Here is a 17,061-nt window from a genome sequence, read left to right as displayed (position 1 = left end):
AACTAAAGACAATCGAGAGGAATCGACCCTGCTCCAACCTCAGGGAATGTTTAATACCAGCATGACTCTTCCCCTAACACCCATGAATTTGTCTTACTCAAAAGTCAACATTCTTCTTATTCTGATCTCACTCTGAACATGATATTTCAACCATTTTTATTAGCTCCTGCAAACTCTCAAGCATTGCAAGTTTGCCCTCATTTTATTTCCTTGAAGTATTCTCTCTTTGCAATCTTATTTGCCCCTGACTGTACCAATCCAAGGCAATACATTAGGTTAGTGAGAGTTTCTTCTTAAAAGGTTATCTACATCTCTATTTCCCTTATGTTTACTTTAGGGACTAGCAGAAAAGCAGGTGAGATAATCTATTAATGTACTTCCCAGCACTACAAGTACATCTGGTAAAATTATCCTAGGGCTTTAGGGTAAATTAATAAATATTTATTCTGGAAAATATACTAAGACTGGGTAAAAAACTGTGAGAGTGACATCACATTGGCCATGACCTGCTTTTCCCAGCCCACTCACAGCACAGATGGACAGAAAGCTCCAACTGCAGCAGATAGGGCTCTCAGCTCAGTTTAAGGTTACAGCGTATCAGGGGAGGTGCTTGCTGCCTGTGCTTCCGATGCTCTTGAGTTACTGATAAGTATGAGTACAGAAAAAAACTCCCTCCCTCCCTCCCTCCACTTGATAGCCACTTAGGTTACAGACTCCAGCCCAAAATAGGCTACCTGGGAATAATTGGGCCCCCACTCATAAACCGGACAGAAGTTCTGTGCTAGCTGAGAGAAGTATAGTATATAAGACCAGAAGCCACCACTTCAGCCTAGTGCACGTTGAGAGATTTAGCCCAGGGTACAAGACATTAAGTACAAAGGGCGCTAAAGTTCTTCCCAAAGAAACTGACTTTATCTGTAACAGAGTGTGGGGAAGTTTAAGCCTAAAGGTGGTCATAAAAATAATGAGGACTTGCTAATAGGTAAATAAAAGGAGTCTAGTAGTTCATTTAACAGAAACTAGCAAAAGATCTAGTTCAAAGAGAGACCAAGGAGTCAAGAGGAGCTGTCCTGGTGTCAGAACCCAATAGAAAAACTGGTCTCAAAAGTTACCCAAATTTAACTCCATCAGCAATTTAAATGACTGTGAAGCAATTTAGCTAGGAAGCACTCTAGAAAACTATAAAGCAATAAGCTGGCAATTAGTGCAGTCTAACTGCTGGGGGTGATACCAAGTGAGGCAGACAAGGAAGAGATGGGGAAGGGGAGAGGGAGAGGAAGACAGCCCTGCAAAAACCACCTTATTCATGGGGTGAATTTGCGCACAATGAAGGCTGTGACCTCTGAGAAGTGAAGCCAGTACCTTCACACAGCTGAGAAAAAGCACTTTTTTAAAATAGCCGAGCCAACTCACAGAACAAGCAAACAGCAAAATAAACCTACTCACAGAGGGAAAGGAATCACATTCCAGTTGCCACAATGACAATGCTTAAAATGTCATTTTATTATTATTTTTTTTTTACAAATAATTAATTTGAAAGGTTCCAAGAGTGACAGAGAGACAGAGATAAACACTGATCTTGGATTCCCTTGGCCAGGCCAAAGCTGAGAATGGGGAACATGCTCTGGGTCTCCCATGTAAGTAGCAGGGACCAAATTATTTGGATCATCTTCTACCTAGCACCTTAGCTACTGCTCCAAATTCCTCCCAAAATGTCATTTTCATGAAAAAAGTATGAGACATATAAAGAAGCAGGAATGGGTAATACATACAGAAGGAAAAAAGTGGAAGAATATGCTGATGACAAGGTCCAAATGTTAGATATAATAAAGGTTTCAAATTAAACATTAGAAATATGCTCAAAGAACTAAACGAAGTGGGGGCTGGAGTCCTGGCACTGTAGGTTAAGCCACTGCCTTTGACACCAGCATCCCATATGAACACAGGTTCCAGCTCCCTGCTAACGTGCTCAGGAAAGCAGCAAAGATGGCTCAAGTACTTGGGCCACTGCCTCCCACATAGGATACCCAAATGAAGTTCCTGGCTTCTGGCTTCAGCCTGGCCCAGACAAGGCTGCGAAAGTCATTTGGGGAGTGAACCAGTGGATTGGAAGATCTTTTTCTCTGTGTCTCTAACTCTCTCTCTATAACTCTGCCTTTCAAATAAATAAAATCCATAAATAAATAAAACCGTGCTTAAAGAGGGGAAAGATGATAATGTCTCATGAAGTAAAGAAATAAACGGACAGGTATACTAATAAAATAACCAAATAGAAAGTGTGAAAGAGGACAATAGATCAAATAAAATAACTGAAATCATACAAAATATGAGTTTCCATTTCCATATAGTACAATTGGAACCAATATAGAAAGAATTTTGGTAAATTAAAAAATATGTGGATGTGAAACACGCTTCTAAATAACCAAAGGTCCAAAGAAGAAATCACAAAGAAAACTAAAAAATACTGTAAGATGAATGAAAATAAAGATACAATATACTAAAACCTGTAAAATGTAGTTAAAACAATGCTGAGAAAGACTTGTAGTTATTAATGCCTTGTGCAAAGAAAGGCAGAGGGAAAGGAGGACGATCCGTTGTCAATACCCTAAATTAAACTCATGGATTTATACTCAAAATAATTAAAATGTAGATTCATAGCAGCATTATGAATATTTATAGTAGCCCCAAAGTGTAAATGGCCCAAATGTTCTTCAACTAATGCATGGATACACAAAATGTGGTATGCCCCAACGATGGAATATTACACAGCAATTCAAAGGGCAAAGTACTGGTTCATAACATTTGAAGCTTGCAATCACTATGTTAAATGAAAGAACCCAGTTATCAACACTAGATATCATATGATGACACTTATGTGAAATATCTAGGGGACATGGGTTATGAATGGGGAGTAGCTGCCAATGGGTACAGGTTTTTATTCAATGGAGATAAAACTATCCAAAATTGATAGTGCTGTTTGTACAACTCTGTAATTATACCAAAAAGAGTGAACTGAATACTTTAACAGGATAAAACCTATGCAATGTGAATAACTTAATAAAATTGCCTTTAAAATTTATCTTTAGCATATAATGTAAAATTCTACTTATAAAAAAAGTTCTTCATAGTACACAATTACACAACAAAAGGTCTTTTATATTGTAGCTGGACTGCTACAAATTTCTAAGAAAAAAACTACTATATTATTATTACTGGAGTAACCATTAATTTTACATATATGAGCATAATGTGGGTTAAACACTATCCCCCAAAATAGACATTAAGTAGAAAAAACAATTTTTGCAAATGTGCACGACATATTAATTCTACTAAATAGTGGTTTTACAAAAAAAACTTAAATAAAAGAAATAAATAAAAGAAAGGAAAAATAGTTGTTAACAGGTTTTTCTGGACACCAAAGTTTGCTGATAGATATGGTGACCTTTGGGGGCAGCACTATGGTGCAGCAGGTTAACGTCCTGGTCTGAAGTGCCGGGCATCCATGTGGGCGCCAGTTTGAGTCCTGGCTGCTCCACTTCCAATCCAGCTCTCTGCTATGTCCTGGGAAAGCAGTAAAAGATGGCCCAAGTCCTTGGGCCCCTGTACCCACATGGGGGACCCGGAAGAAGCTCCTGGCTCCTGGCTCCGGATCGGCGCAGCTCCAGCCACTGCGGCCATCTGGGGAGTGAATCAATGGATGCACTACCTCTCTCTCTGTAACTCTTTCAAATAAATACAATAAATCTTAAAAAAAAAAAAAAAAAAAGAAGATACAGTGACCTTTATTATCTTGGCACTTTGCCAACTCAAGTTGTCTTCAATCCATGACTTCCTTTCCATATCTACTTTAAATCCCATCATCCTAATCAGCATTTTAATTACGAAAACCTGTAATTACAGCAACCTTATTTTTCTCAAAAGAAAAATATTTACTTTAAAGAACTCCCCTAGCTATAATGACTACACAATTACTAGAAAACGTTGTTCAAGATTAGGTAGGTATTAACAGAAGACTTATTAAATAACTTTTATTAAAGTACCATAGAGTATAACAGATTTACAATTAGCATAATTATACAATTCTCATTATTCTTCCTAAAGAAAGGAGAAAATGATAATAAAAGAACTTTCTATTTCAACTGTCATATTTACACTATGGCCTGTTAAAGGGATGTTTAAGTTACATGACCCTTCTCTACATTCTGGGTATATCACACAAATAAATGTGAAAAATAGGAACTGCCAACTGTGCATTATTTGCATCAAATTTTACAAACATATAGAACAATGAAGGCATATATTAGAGTTTCATTAGCAAAAATATTACCATATGATAAAAATCAGATGATAAAAATCAGGTGATAGTCTATATCAACAAGCTTCTTAGTGGTTTTAAAAATACTCTTACAGGGGCTAGTGCTGTGGCTTAGTGAGTAAAGCCACCGCCTGCAGTGCCAGCATCCCTTGTGGGTACCAGTTCAAGTCCCAGCTGCTCGTTTTGTTCCAGCTCTCTGCTATGGCCTGGGAAAGCAGTGGAAGATGGCCCATGTCCTTGGGCCCATGCACCCACATGGGAGACCTGGAAGACACTCCTGGCTCTTGGCTTCAGATCAGCTCAGCTCTGGCTGTTGTAGCCAAATGGGGAGTGAGCCAGCAGATGGAAGACCTCTTTCTCTGACTCTCATTCTCTCTCTGCGTAACTCTTTGAAATAAAATAAATCTTTCAAAAAAATTCTTGCTTTCTTAACAGAATATAAAAATAAAATCACATTAACTTAAAAGTGAAATAATAGTCCATGTAATGGAAGGAAAAAAATATATCCTAGGACAATTAAGGAAACGAGATATGCTGGTTAAGTGATATTCTGACAATTATGCTCCTAAAGAAATAGTAAAACAATATAACCACTTATTTTAAGTCATGTGCAAAAAAATGGATGCAACTGGAAACCATTATACTTAGTGAAATAAACCAGTCCCAAAAAGCCAGATATGTCTTCCCTGATTGGGGGTAACTAATAGAGTACCTAAAATGTAACATTTTGGAGTGAAATGGACATTTTGAGATTTGATCATTGTTTACAGCCCTTGTCTCTTCTGTTAAGGAACAGTGTTTTTTTTTTTCTTCTTCTTCTTCTTCTTCACATTATTTGTTGAACTCTTACTTAGTGTAGGGTTAACCTATACTAAGTGTAGGTTACTTACAGTAAACTGAAAGTAGATCACTGTAAAAATTAAGTGTGGGAATGGGAGGGAAGTGGAAGGAGGGCTGCAGCATGGGCAGGAGGGAGGGTAGAGTAGGAAATATCACTATGTTCCTAAATCTGTATATATGAAATACATGAAACTTGTATACCTTAAATAAAATTGAAGAAAAAATCATGCCAAAAATTAAAGAAAATGTAGTCTTCAACGGAGGCTTTTTTTTTTTTTTTTGAAATTATTTAATAGGCAGACAGGGAGGCACTGCCATCTGCTGGTTCATTCCCCAAATGCCTGCAATGAAAGGGGCTGGGTCAGGCTTTTGCAGGAAGTTTAGGACTCAATCTAGATTTCCCACTTAGGTGTCAGGGACCCAAGTACTTGAGCTACCACCTGCTCCCTCCCAGGGTGAGTATGAGCAGGAAGCTGGAATCAGGAGCAGAGCTGCGACCTGAACCCAAGTATTCTGATATGGGATGCCAGCAGCCGAAACAGGCATCTTAGTCACTACACCTGCTCCCCAACACACACCATGTGGGCATTGTAGCAAGTTACATTCTTCCCATCAATTATATCACTGTTTAATTCTTTTGACAGGCAGAGTTAGGCAGTGAGACAGAGAGAGACAGAGAGAAAGGTCTTCCTTTTTCCGTTGGTTCACCCACCAAATGGCCGCTGAGGCCAGTGCACTGCACCCATCCAAAGCCAGGAGCCAGGTGCTTCCTCCTGGTCTCCCATGCAGGTGCAGGGCTCAGGCACTTGGGCCATCCTCCACTGCCTTCCCAGGCCACAGCAGAGAGCTGGACTGGAAAGAGGAGCAACCGGGACAGAATCCGGTGCCCCAACCGGGACTAGAGCCCGGGGTGCCGGAGCCGCAGGTGGAGGATTAGCCTAGTGAGCTGCGGTGTCGGCCCACTGTTTTAATTCTACACCAAATTTTTTAAATAGCCATTAGGGCCACATGGAGAAGCGCAAGAAAAAGTCCATCTATTTTCAAAGAACATATTCAAAAAAACTATACCTAGTCTGATTTCTTACCATTTTCATCATTTAAGTTTTGAACAATTTAGCATAAAACTTAGCTGCCATTGAGACTGTCACCCAAAATGCCTGGGGCTCAATTCTAGAAAGAACTTAAATGGTTTTAAAAAATAACAGTATTGTTGAACAGGTATATGAAGTCTCCCACTGTGAATATGGGGAAAAAACGCAAAAGGATTTAAACATTCCACCATGACTGTTACATGTTTAGATAGATGCTAAGTCTGTTTTTCATTTTATTTGAAAGGCAGAGGGAGAGATCTTCTATTTGCTGGTACGTTCCCCAGTGTCCACAGCAGCCACAGCTGGGTCAGGCCAAAGCCAGTAACCCAGACCTCAATTTGGATCTCCCACATAGGTGGCAGGGAGCCAAGTATTTCAGCCATCATCACCTACCACGCCCTGAGTACACATTAGCAGGAAGCAGGATCAGAAGTGGAGGAGCCAGCAGTTGAACCAGGCACTCCAATATAGGCTGCAGGCAAATCACAAGTAGTCACTTAACTGCTGCATTAATCACTGGCCCGATTATTTTAAATAAGTACCATTAAAATCATACACAGTATATTCTCTCAGTTAAAATACAGTAGAAGCTGCCACAGTCAACAAATTCTTAATTTCATGAACAGTTTGACTCAAATAAGCTTGGGATATACTAAGCAAATCTAACAAACCCCCACTTCCTGGATAAAGAAACAAAGGCTTTGAGCAGTGATTCTCAATTTTTCTCTGCCTTTAGACTCTGAAGAACTCCCTTCAGGAACAGTGACTCTCTAGGCTAGGGCTGAAGAGAGAAGCACCTAGGGCAGGGGTTCTCAGTCTCAGGTGCAGATCTGAATTACTTGGGTGAGTCACTCTTACAAACTACTGATGGCCTGGGTCAAATGCAGAGATTCAAAGGGAGTTGTTCTCAGGCGGCGACCAGATTTACTTTTTAAAAAATAACTGTCAAAATGATTCTAATTGGTGGTTGGTTTTAAGAATCACTGAACTAATAAGAGGAAGAAAACTCTGCATTTAGATCAAAGGACCTTCAAGTGACTCTCATAAAAATACAGGCCTAACAAGGTATAATTTAGAAATATATGTACATGCATATATGAAAGTGCAAGTTTAATGAATACAGGGAAATTTACACAATTGTGCATCCATTACTAAAATCCAGTTTTGGAAAATTTCCATCATACTTTTGCAGTCAACCTCCCCTCTTATCCATGACTATAGGCAACCACTGATTTGCATTCTGTCTTTTGTCTGTCACAGATTTTATATAAATGATCACAATAATCTCGTCTGATTTTATAAACTAGCATGTTTTAGAGGTACACCCCAAACTTTTTATTCCTTTTATTGCTGAAGAGTATTTCACTGTATGGCAAAAAGCCAAACTATTTAAACAGCAGTTTATGGATATTTGAATAGTTTTCAATTCCTAGCTGTCATAAGTAAAGCCTTTATAAACATTTCCTTAGAAGGCTTGGTGAGAACATATGTTCTCATTTCTCCTAGGAATGAAAGCACTGGGTTGTACAGCTAAGTCTAACTGCCAAACTGTTCTCCATAGTAGCTGTATTATTATACATCACAGCAACAATGTGTGAGGTCTGCAGTTTCTCCGCATCCTCATCAACATTTGATAGTTCTTAATTAAAGCTGAGCTAGTGAGTGTACTGCAGAACCACATTTTCGTGTAATTTGCATTTCCCCAAAGACTTAAGTTGCTGGGCGTCTTTTACATGTGCTTTAGTAGCTATTCATTTTTCTTCTGTGAAAAAAAAGTATCTGCTTAGGTCTTACCCACTTATTAACTGTGTTGTTTTATAAGAATTGACCAGGGCCAGCACTGTGGCTCAGTGGGTTAATGCCCTGGCCTGAAGCACCGGCATCCCATATGGGCGCCGGTTATAGTCCCCGCTGCTCCACTTCCTATCCAGCTCTCTGCTATGGCCTGGGAAAGCAGAAGATGGTCCAAGTCCTTGGTCCCCTGCACCTACGTGGGAGACCCAGAAGCTCCTGGCTCCAGATCGGCGCAGCTCCGACCATTGCAGCCACCTGGGGAGTGAACCATCAGATGGAAGACCTCTCTGTGCCTCTCCTCTTTCTGTGTAACTTGACTTACAAATAAATAAAAATAGAATGACCATTGTCAGATATATGACTGGCAATATTTTTTAAAACAGTGAGTATTTGCTTTTTAATTATCTTAGTATTTTTCAAAAAGGGGATATTTTAAATTTTGCTTAATTTTAATTTACCAATCTTTTTTTCAATGGATTTTACTTTTGCTAAACACCTATGTTATCACATGAAAATTTTATAGTTTTAGGTCTTAAATGAGGGTATAGAATTCTTTTTGAGATAACTCCGGGGAAAATCAAAGTCTCTATATAACTTTTCCCTGTGCACTGTGTTGAGAAGACTACCCTTTCCCCAGGGCACCTTTGCCTCTACTCTGTTCCACTGATCAATGTGTATCCTCAGTCTAAAATCACAGTATTGATTGATCACTGTTGCTTTATAGTAGGTTATGAAATCAAGTAGTGTAAATTTACAAATGTTTTCTTCAAAAGCATTTTGGCCATTCTAAATCCTCTGCAACTCTATACGGATTTAGAATCACTGTGTAGTTTCTATTTAAGGTTCCGCTAAACTCTCGATAGGTTTTGGGTTGGATTTAACAGATAATTTAGAAAGAAGTACTTTCTTAATAATATTGACTTTCCCAATCTATAAATCTGATGTCACTCTGCATTTGCATTTTAATTATTCTCAGTAATGTTTTGTGGTTTTGACTGTACAGCTATTATACTTCTTCTGGCACATACTTCTCAACATTTTATTCACTGATTGTTCTACTTCCTTCCTTCACTTGGATTAGGTTTTCTTGCATCTTGAGGCTGATGTTTAGATTACTGATCTTAGAGATTTTGTTTATGCCAAAGTAAACATTTAAGATCTTGGGACTACTTTTACTGCTTTCCATAAATTTGATTTTCCCTCCACTCAGTTAAAACTATTTTGTAATTATACTTTTGGTTTCATCTTTGATCTACAAATTATTTGGCAGTGTGTTGATTTTCAAACATTTTAGGGATTTCAGATTTTTCTATGGCTCATTTCTAACTATATTGTAATCTTAGAACATGATATATTATTTCTGTCTTTTTAAGAGGAAATTTTTTTAAAGGCTTAGCATATGTATGGTCTGTTAAGTAGAATGTCCCACATGTGCTTGGAAAGAATGAGTATGTTCTTGGGTAGAATGTTTAATAATGTCAGTAGAGTCAGACCGGTTTTGAGTGTTCACCACTGTATTCCTCCCACATAGAATAATGTCTTGTAATCAGCAGTCACACAATAAACATTTAATGACTGAAAGGACACTTTGCTCTGCCACTAAAACTGTTTCCAGGTACCTGCAGTACCATAGTGCAGGTTATTACTCCACCTGCGGCGCTGGCATCCCATATGGTGCCAGTTCTAGTCCTGGCTGCTCCTCTTCCAATCCAGCTCTCTGCTATGGCCTAGGAAAGCAGTAGAAGATGGCCCAAGTCCTTGGGCCCCTGCACCTGTGTGGGAGACCCGAAGCTCCTGGCTCCTGGCTTTGGATCAGCACAGCTCCAGCCATTGCGGTCATTTTGGGGAGTGAACCAATTGAAGGAAGACCTTTATGTCTCTCCCTCTCATTTTCTGTAACTCTAGCTCTCAAAATCTTAAAAAAAAAAAAAAAAAAAAAAAAAAAATCCGCTTCCAAAACTTTCTGCAGAATCCTTTGTGCTGTTTCTCACGAGAGTCAATTATACATCATTTATACTGTTTCATTTTCACCCTGTTTCAGCTCACTATTCTGGAACACTTTTATCAGGTTGATTTCAGCATGAAGGCGGCACACAGTTCATCATTTCACAACTTTCCAACAGTCCATAGCCCTATCCCTTATAAACATTTTCATTAGAAGACTTGTGTGTCAACAAAACAGTAAGACATGATTTTCGCTAAGCACATCTTTAAAGTTTTTCATTTCAAAAGAATTCCAAAGAAAAAGCAATAAAAATCAGGATTATAAAATTATTGACATAAAAATACAAATTAGACATTGTTTTGTTACATAAAAATAAATGACTCTACAACATCAAGAAGCAAAATAAGACAACATTTTTAAAAGTCTTTTCAACAGAAGCTCTACACAACGTAATAAAAGACATGAAGTATAGCCTTTAGGTGATTCAGAATTGGCTGAAAATCCTGCCCCCTGACATTTAAGAAATATCTTGATTTCTCTGTTCTGCAGTTTTCTTATTTGTAATATTAAGTTTTTTTAAATCTACTTTTCAGTATTACTTTGAGAATCAAAGATAATGAATGCAATTAGATGGCAGATAGGTTTTTAATATTTGTAGCTAATATTTTTATTGCACAAACTTATGACTTGTTTATGTTGCAGACAATGTTCATTCAATTTTTTGACAATTTCATAAAATATCTGAGAATTTATCATTAGGTAGGCAGTCTTCCTTACAGTTATGGTTTTTCAATATAATTCTACATATACAAGCTATTCTTTAGAAATATAATAGGGCATAGATAATGGTATTTGTTCACATAGTTCTGTTTTTTTTTTTCCTGGGTATTTCACTGAACAACACATTTCAAAAAGCATTCTTTTGCTAATGTAACTTAGCCATATTTGTACTTCAAATTGAGCGTGATTTGTCTGTTTTAGTTCAAATCATCTGAAAAGGCATCAATTTTTGATCAACAAAAACAGCAACATTTAAACTAATACATTTATATATTTTATTTCATCAAGGGATGAAATGTACAGAACTGATAGAAGACTGGGACACACATTTTGGTTCACATTGCCAGAGTATAGTCTATTCAAAGCTTTTTTTTATTTTTCTGGACAACAGTTATTACCTGGAAATACATACTTTAAAGTAATACTGTTGAGTACCAGCTACCATTGAGTATCTACTGTCAAGCACACACAGTTAGTATATTAGACAGTGGTTATGTGCTAAAGAAGAAAACACAAAGCTTGGAAGGCAGATATAAAGTTAGAAGAATGAAATTTAGAGGGGATAGAAAAACGGGTCATGAATGTAAAAATACTCTGGAGTAAAGGCCTGCAAAAACTAAGAGATCTAACAACATGCTTTCCTGGCTAAGAATTACACTTGCTATCCTTACTGCATGAGGGTAAGGATTAAGTTCTACATACTGCTTGTACAGCATTGAAACCAATGCCTAGCACACTATATTTTCAATAAAAATATCTATTGGAAAAAAGGAGTATTTCATACTCAACAAATTGAGTTGTTTTTCCCACAAATGGTAGTTTAACCACTGCATACACATCTTGCTATTCTTACACGGTGTATCTAGTTACCACTAGTAACTACTAGTTACTACTACGTACAATATTATAGTTAAGACTTAAAATTACTAGTCAATTACTCCTAAATGTTATAGTAATACTTACAATTAATTTTCAATGTCCATTTTCTATGGAGCAGTATAAATTCCCTGAGAGGAAGATCCAAGTCTATTTGCTTGATCGCTAATTCCCATGTTAAACTACAATGCCTGATGTGCAGTATCTGCTCCATATTTAAATAAATGAATGAAAGGTATTACCAACTGACTCAATGAATAATAAAGTCACAAAAGAATAAAATCAGGGAATAGTTTTATGAAGTAATATAAAGTTTAGTCTGGAGACTATGGATTATGTAGGAGAACAACAGAACATTTGGGCATAATTCAGTAGGAAGTAGAGAAAGTGATGGTTTAGGGGATGCTCTGAGTTGAAAAGTTGTTTAGAATGGTGAGAGTCAATCATTACTGGCAAGTTGTTTAGAATGCTGAGAGTCAATCATTAATGGTGCTAGGACACAGATATGAAATATTGAAGATGTAAGAGTTATAAACACTTTTATACTTGTGGGGAGCAATCCGGACTGGACTGAGTTACTGGAATTAAGACTTATTCTATGTATCTGCTCTCCCACAATATGGCGCTGGGAGAGAAGTAAACAGCTTCCGCACAGCTGCCTCCAGTTCAACCAATAAACTGTAGGACTTGCTCCTGATTGGAGGAGAGCAGCGTACTCGGCGTGTGGGCAGCCGAGTTGGGATTGGCAGAGAAGGACTATAAAGGAGGAGAGAGACGGCATGCACCGGGAACATCTAAGGGGAACATGTAGCTGAAGGAACACCTGTGCAGCCCCCGAGAAGAGCCAGCCGGTGGTGTGCCGCTCCCCTGCGGAAGTGGGGAATGTGGCCAGGGGGAACTGCCCTTCCACGGAGGTGGAAGGGATAGTAGCCAACCCGGGAAGAACCAGCAGCAAACCCGGGGAGGGCCGAGCAGACGAAAGAACAGCGCAGGGTCCTGTGTCGTTCCTCCACGAAGAGGGGGAGCGACAATACTTAGTAATAACTAAGCTTCTCTATTTTTACCAAAAGAGCTCTGTACATGGATTTGTAATGAATTTCCCCCTTCAATTAGGGTTACGGGTAGAACAGAATTTAATAATCAACTGTACAATTTCTGTTTCTACTAAGATGAAAAAATACTGTAAAGCATAAGTTTAATTAGCCCTTAATGAACTGGTCTAATCAGTAATCAACAATCTGGCTTCAAAGATTATCATGTGATCTACACCTTATTATTAGACAGAAGTTACCAATATTAACCTTCCAAATCCGAGATGATAATTTTTTAAAATGAAATCAAGCCACATAAACTACTTTTTTTTGACAGGCAGAGTGGACAGTGAGAGAGAGAGACCGAGAGAAAGGTCTTCCTTTGCTGTTGGTTCACCCTCCAATGGCCGCCGCGCTGTGGCCGGCGCACCGCGCTGATCCGATGGCAGGAGCCAGGAGCCAGGTGCTTTTCCTGGTCTCCCATGGGGTGCAGGGCCCAAGCACCTGGGCCATCCTCCACTGCACTCCCTGGCCACAGCAGAGAGCTGGCCTGGAAGAGGGGCAACTGGGACAGAATCCGGCGCCCCGACCGGAACTAGAACCCGGTGTGCCGGCGCCGTTAGGCGGAGGATTAGCCTAGTGAGCCGCGGCGCCGGCCCATAAACTACTTTCTTAAAGTTGCAATGAAAATCAAGCACAAAATCCCAACTTCAGTAAATTTTAAATAAATTACCTTAAAATTAGAACCTCCAATATAGTAGCTATTTGAAATTGCAGTTACAAAAGAAAAAATGATAGATGGGTTATCCAAAATAAACTGTTTATGTATTAGATGTTAGTATTCAGTAATATCAATCAGTTTTAGAAATATGTGATAAGAAATGACTAATGTCACCCTACAATTTCATATGGTATCAGTGGACATTGCCACTCAGCAAGTCTATTTCTGATTTTGTTTTTGCAACTGCCCAAATCATCAGGTATACATTTATTCCTTGAGAGGAACGGGAAAGTGTTAAGACTATAATTACTCATGTACTACTACAGTGTAACAAGCTGTATTAATATCCTCTTTCCCTCCTCATTAGCCTGAGGCTAAGACTGCATTAGGTCAAATGCCTTGGAACTGCCCTCCACCTTACTTTTATGCTGTCAACACACTCCTCACTTGACTACAAACTCCATGAGGGGCAGGATCACAAATCTACCTCCTTAAGTATAAGGATCCAATCTGAGTCTCCTTTATTACTCATACTTTGTATTCCATATTTTTACTCCATATTCCATATGTTTATTTTGGTCATGCTAATGATTATAACTAAGGTTTTCAACAACCATTCACTAAATTACTTTTTAACTTTTCTTCCACTTTTGCCTTAATCAAAGAATTTTCATATCCTTGGCTATCTTTTATAGCCATACTTTCCATGAACTGTTTTTATTTCAACCATTCCTAATTATTACCTGCATGCACATATGGCAGGTTTTTACAGTAGTGGCTTCTCAGTATTCACACCTTCTTGATTTTGAGCCATTCTTGTGACAATGTTAAATAACAGAATCTGGCAGAAGTGATATTGGGCCAGTTCTTAGAATTAACCTTAAAAAGTCTCAGCAGCTTCAACTATTCTGTGTTCATAAAAATTCTAGAGCACTTGCTAAAGAGATCACGTGAAGAGACCATACAGCAAGGAAAAAGACTTGGAGAGGCTACAAGGAGAAAAGCAGCCAGTTTTGTCTCTACATCCCAGCTGAACGCAGCCTCCAATTACTCCACAGAGTTCAATGCAGCCACATCAGTGACCACTGGTGAGGTACACAAGAACCACCTGGATGGGCTCATGTTAGCTCTCCCAAACCACCCAGTTTTAGGCAGTTTGTTACATAACAGGTAGGCAAAGCCTCTGGTAAACTCAACATCAAACTCACTAGCCCTGACTCTATTCTAGAGATCTAGACCTAAATTTCAAAGGACAGATTTAAAATTTCATGTAGTTATCTTGCTTGCATCTCAAATTCAACATCTGTTAAAATAAAATCCAGCATTTCCACTATTTCTTATATAGTACTGTAAGCCACTCATTTAAAAACTATATTTCTCAAATTTCAGGGTTCTCTGCAGTATTCTTACAGGTTTCTCCTAAAACAGTACTGGTAGACATGCACTGTATCTTATTATAGTTCTTAGTAAATTACATCATGGGTCACAAAAACTAACTGTAAGCTCAAGTTCTTGTTCAGTTTTTTAAAACCACTGAAACTGAAGCAAAAAGGTATGATAACTCACACTCTTAACCGGCTCTATGACTTTGAGAAAGTAACAAGCCACAATTACCACATGAATACTAGAATTTGGGTTTAAATAATTTCTAGTTTTATAACAGAAATTAAGATTTCATTTTTATGGTGAAACTCTGAACATACCAGATTATTAGAGAAGCAATCACAGAGTATAAGAGCACAGAGCCTGGGTTCAAATCCTTGGGGAAATTGCAGTCTTATTATTAACTGGCAGAGCCAGGATTGGTACCACAGTTGACAGTTAATAGCTCTGTTACTTCTCCAAGTCCCAGTTTCCTCATTTGTAAAATGAGGATAAAAATAAGCCTATGGGTCATCATAAAAAATAAATCGATATTTTTAAAGTATTCAGAACATTTTATACTATAGTTAAGCTGTTAAATAAACTCTACTGATTTCTTCAGAACTTGTAATCATAGGCTGTAATATCATGTAATAAATAAGCCACTAATTTTCACGAATTTTATTCGTGGAATGTCTCTAAGAAACCCATGTTCAAAACAATTACCTCTCTAACCAAAAGTTCTGCCTTGGGGCTGGCATAATGGTACAATGGGAAAAGCTGCAGCCTGTAACACTGGAATCCCACATGGGCACAGGTTCTTGTCCTGGCTGTTCACTTCTGATTCAGCCCCCAGCTAATCACCTGAAAAGCAGTGGATAGCCAAAATGTTTGGGCCCCCACCACACATGTGAAAGATAGGGATAAAGCTCTTGGCTTCAGCCTAGCCCATCCACAACTAACGCAGCCATCTGAGGATTAAACCAGCAGATGAAGATCTCTTTCTGTCTTCTTTCCCTCTCTCTGTAACTCTTTCAAATAAATAAATAAATAAATAAATAAATTTTTAAAAGTCCCACCTTCATCACACTGATTTTTTTTAAAAAAGGAAAGTTTTTTTTTTTTTTTTTTTTTTTTTTGGACAGGCAGAGTGGACAGTGAGAGAGAGACAGAGAAAAAGGTCTTCCTTTGCCGTTGGTTCACCCTCCAATAGCTGCCACGGCTGGTGCACTGCATCCAGCGCACGGCGCTGATCCGAAAGCCAGGAGCCAGGTGCTTCTCCTGGTCTCCCTTGGGGTGCAGGGCCCAAGCACTTGGGCCATCCTCCACTGCACTCCCAGGCCACAGCAGAGAGCTGGCCTGGAAGAGGAGCAACCAGGACAGAATCCGGCGCCCTGACCGGGACTAGAACCCGGTGTGCTGCGCCGCAAGGTGAAGGATTAGCCTAATGAGCCACGGCACCGGCTAAAAAAAAAATAAATAAAAATAAATAAAAAATATATGGTTGTTAAAGATAGTTAACAGGGACCGGTGCTGTGGCACAGCAGGTTTATGCCCTGGCCTGAAGCACCAGCATCCCATATGGGTGCCAGTTCGAGACCCGGCTGCTCCACTTCCCATCCAGCTCTCTGCTATGGCCTGGGAAAGCAGGAGAAGATGGCTCAAAGTTCTTGGGCCCCTGCACCCACATGGGAGACCCCAAGAGGCTCCTGGCTTCAGATTGGCGCAGCTCCGGCCACTGAAGCCAATTGGTGAGTGAACCATTGGATGGAAGACCTCTCTGCCTCTCCTCTTTCTGTGTAACTCTGACTTTCTAATAAATAAATCTTTTAAAAAATTAGTTAACAAGGGCCGGCACGGTGGTTCAATAGGCTAATCCTCTGCCTGCAGCGCGGGCACACTGGGTTCTAGTCCCGGTCAGGGCGCTGGATTCTGTCCCAGTTGCCCCTCTTCCAGGCCAGCTCTCTGCTATGGCCTGGGAGTGCAGTGGAGGATGGCCCAAGTCCTTGGGCCCTGCACCCGCATGGGAGACCAGGAGAAGCACCTGGCTCCTGCCTTCGGATCAGTGCGGTGCGCCAGCCGCGGCGGCTATTGGAGGGTGAACCAACGGCAAAAGGAAGACCTTTCTCTCTCTCTCTCTCTCTCTCTCACTGTCCACTCTGCCTGTAAAAAAATAAAAATAAAATAAATAAAAAATAATTAGTTAACAAGAAGAAATACTATTTTCCAAAAAGAAATGTTATCTCCATTTCAAATTTGGTACTTTATCTATGCAGCATCATTCAAACCATTTAAAGATCTACTTA

The 17,061-nt window shown here is 39.2% G+C and overlaps 1 protein-coding gene across 2 annotated transcripts in view; it reads right to left on the bottom strand.

Annotated features, from left to right (window-relative positions):
* The window catches only part of MTBP (MDM2 binding protein), an 88,771-nt gene that overhangs the window by 48,050 nt on the left and 23,660 nt on the right, over nucleotides 1–17,061 (bottom strand). The gene's annotated exons all lie outside the window — the stretch shown is intronic.

The sequence above is a fragment of the Oryctolagus cuniculus genome, chromosome 6, assembly GCF_964237555.1.
Source record: "Oryctolagus cuniculus chromosome 6, mOryCun1.1, whole genome shotgun sequence".
Taxonomy (NCBI): domain Eukaryota; kingdom Metazoa; phylum Chordata; class Mammalia; order Lagomorpha; family Leporidae; genus Oryctolagus; species Oryctolagus cuniculus.
The sequence above is the reverse complement of the archived record's forward strand: the minus strand, read 5'-3'. Positions and strand labels throughout refer to the sequence as shown.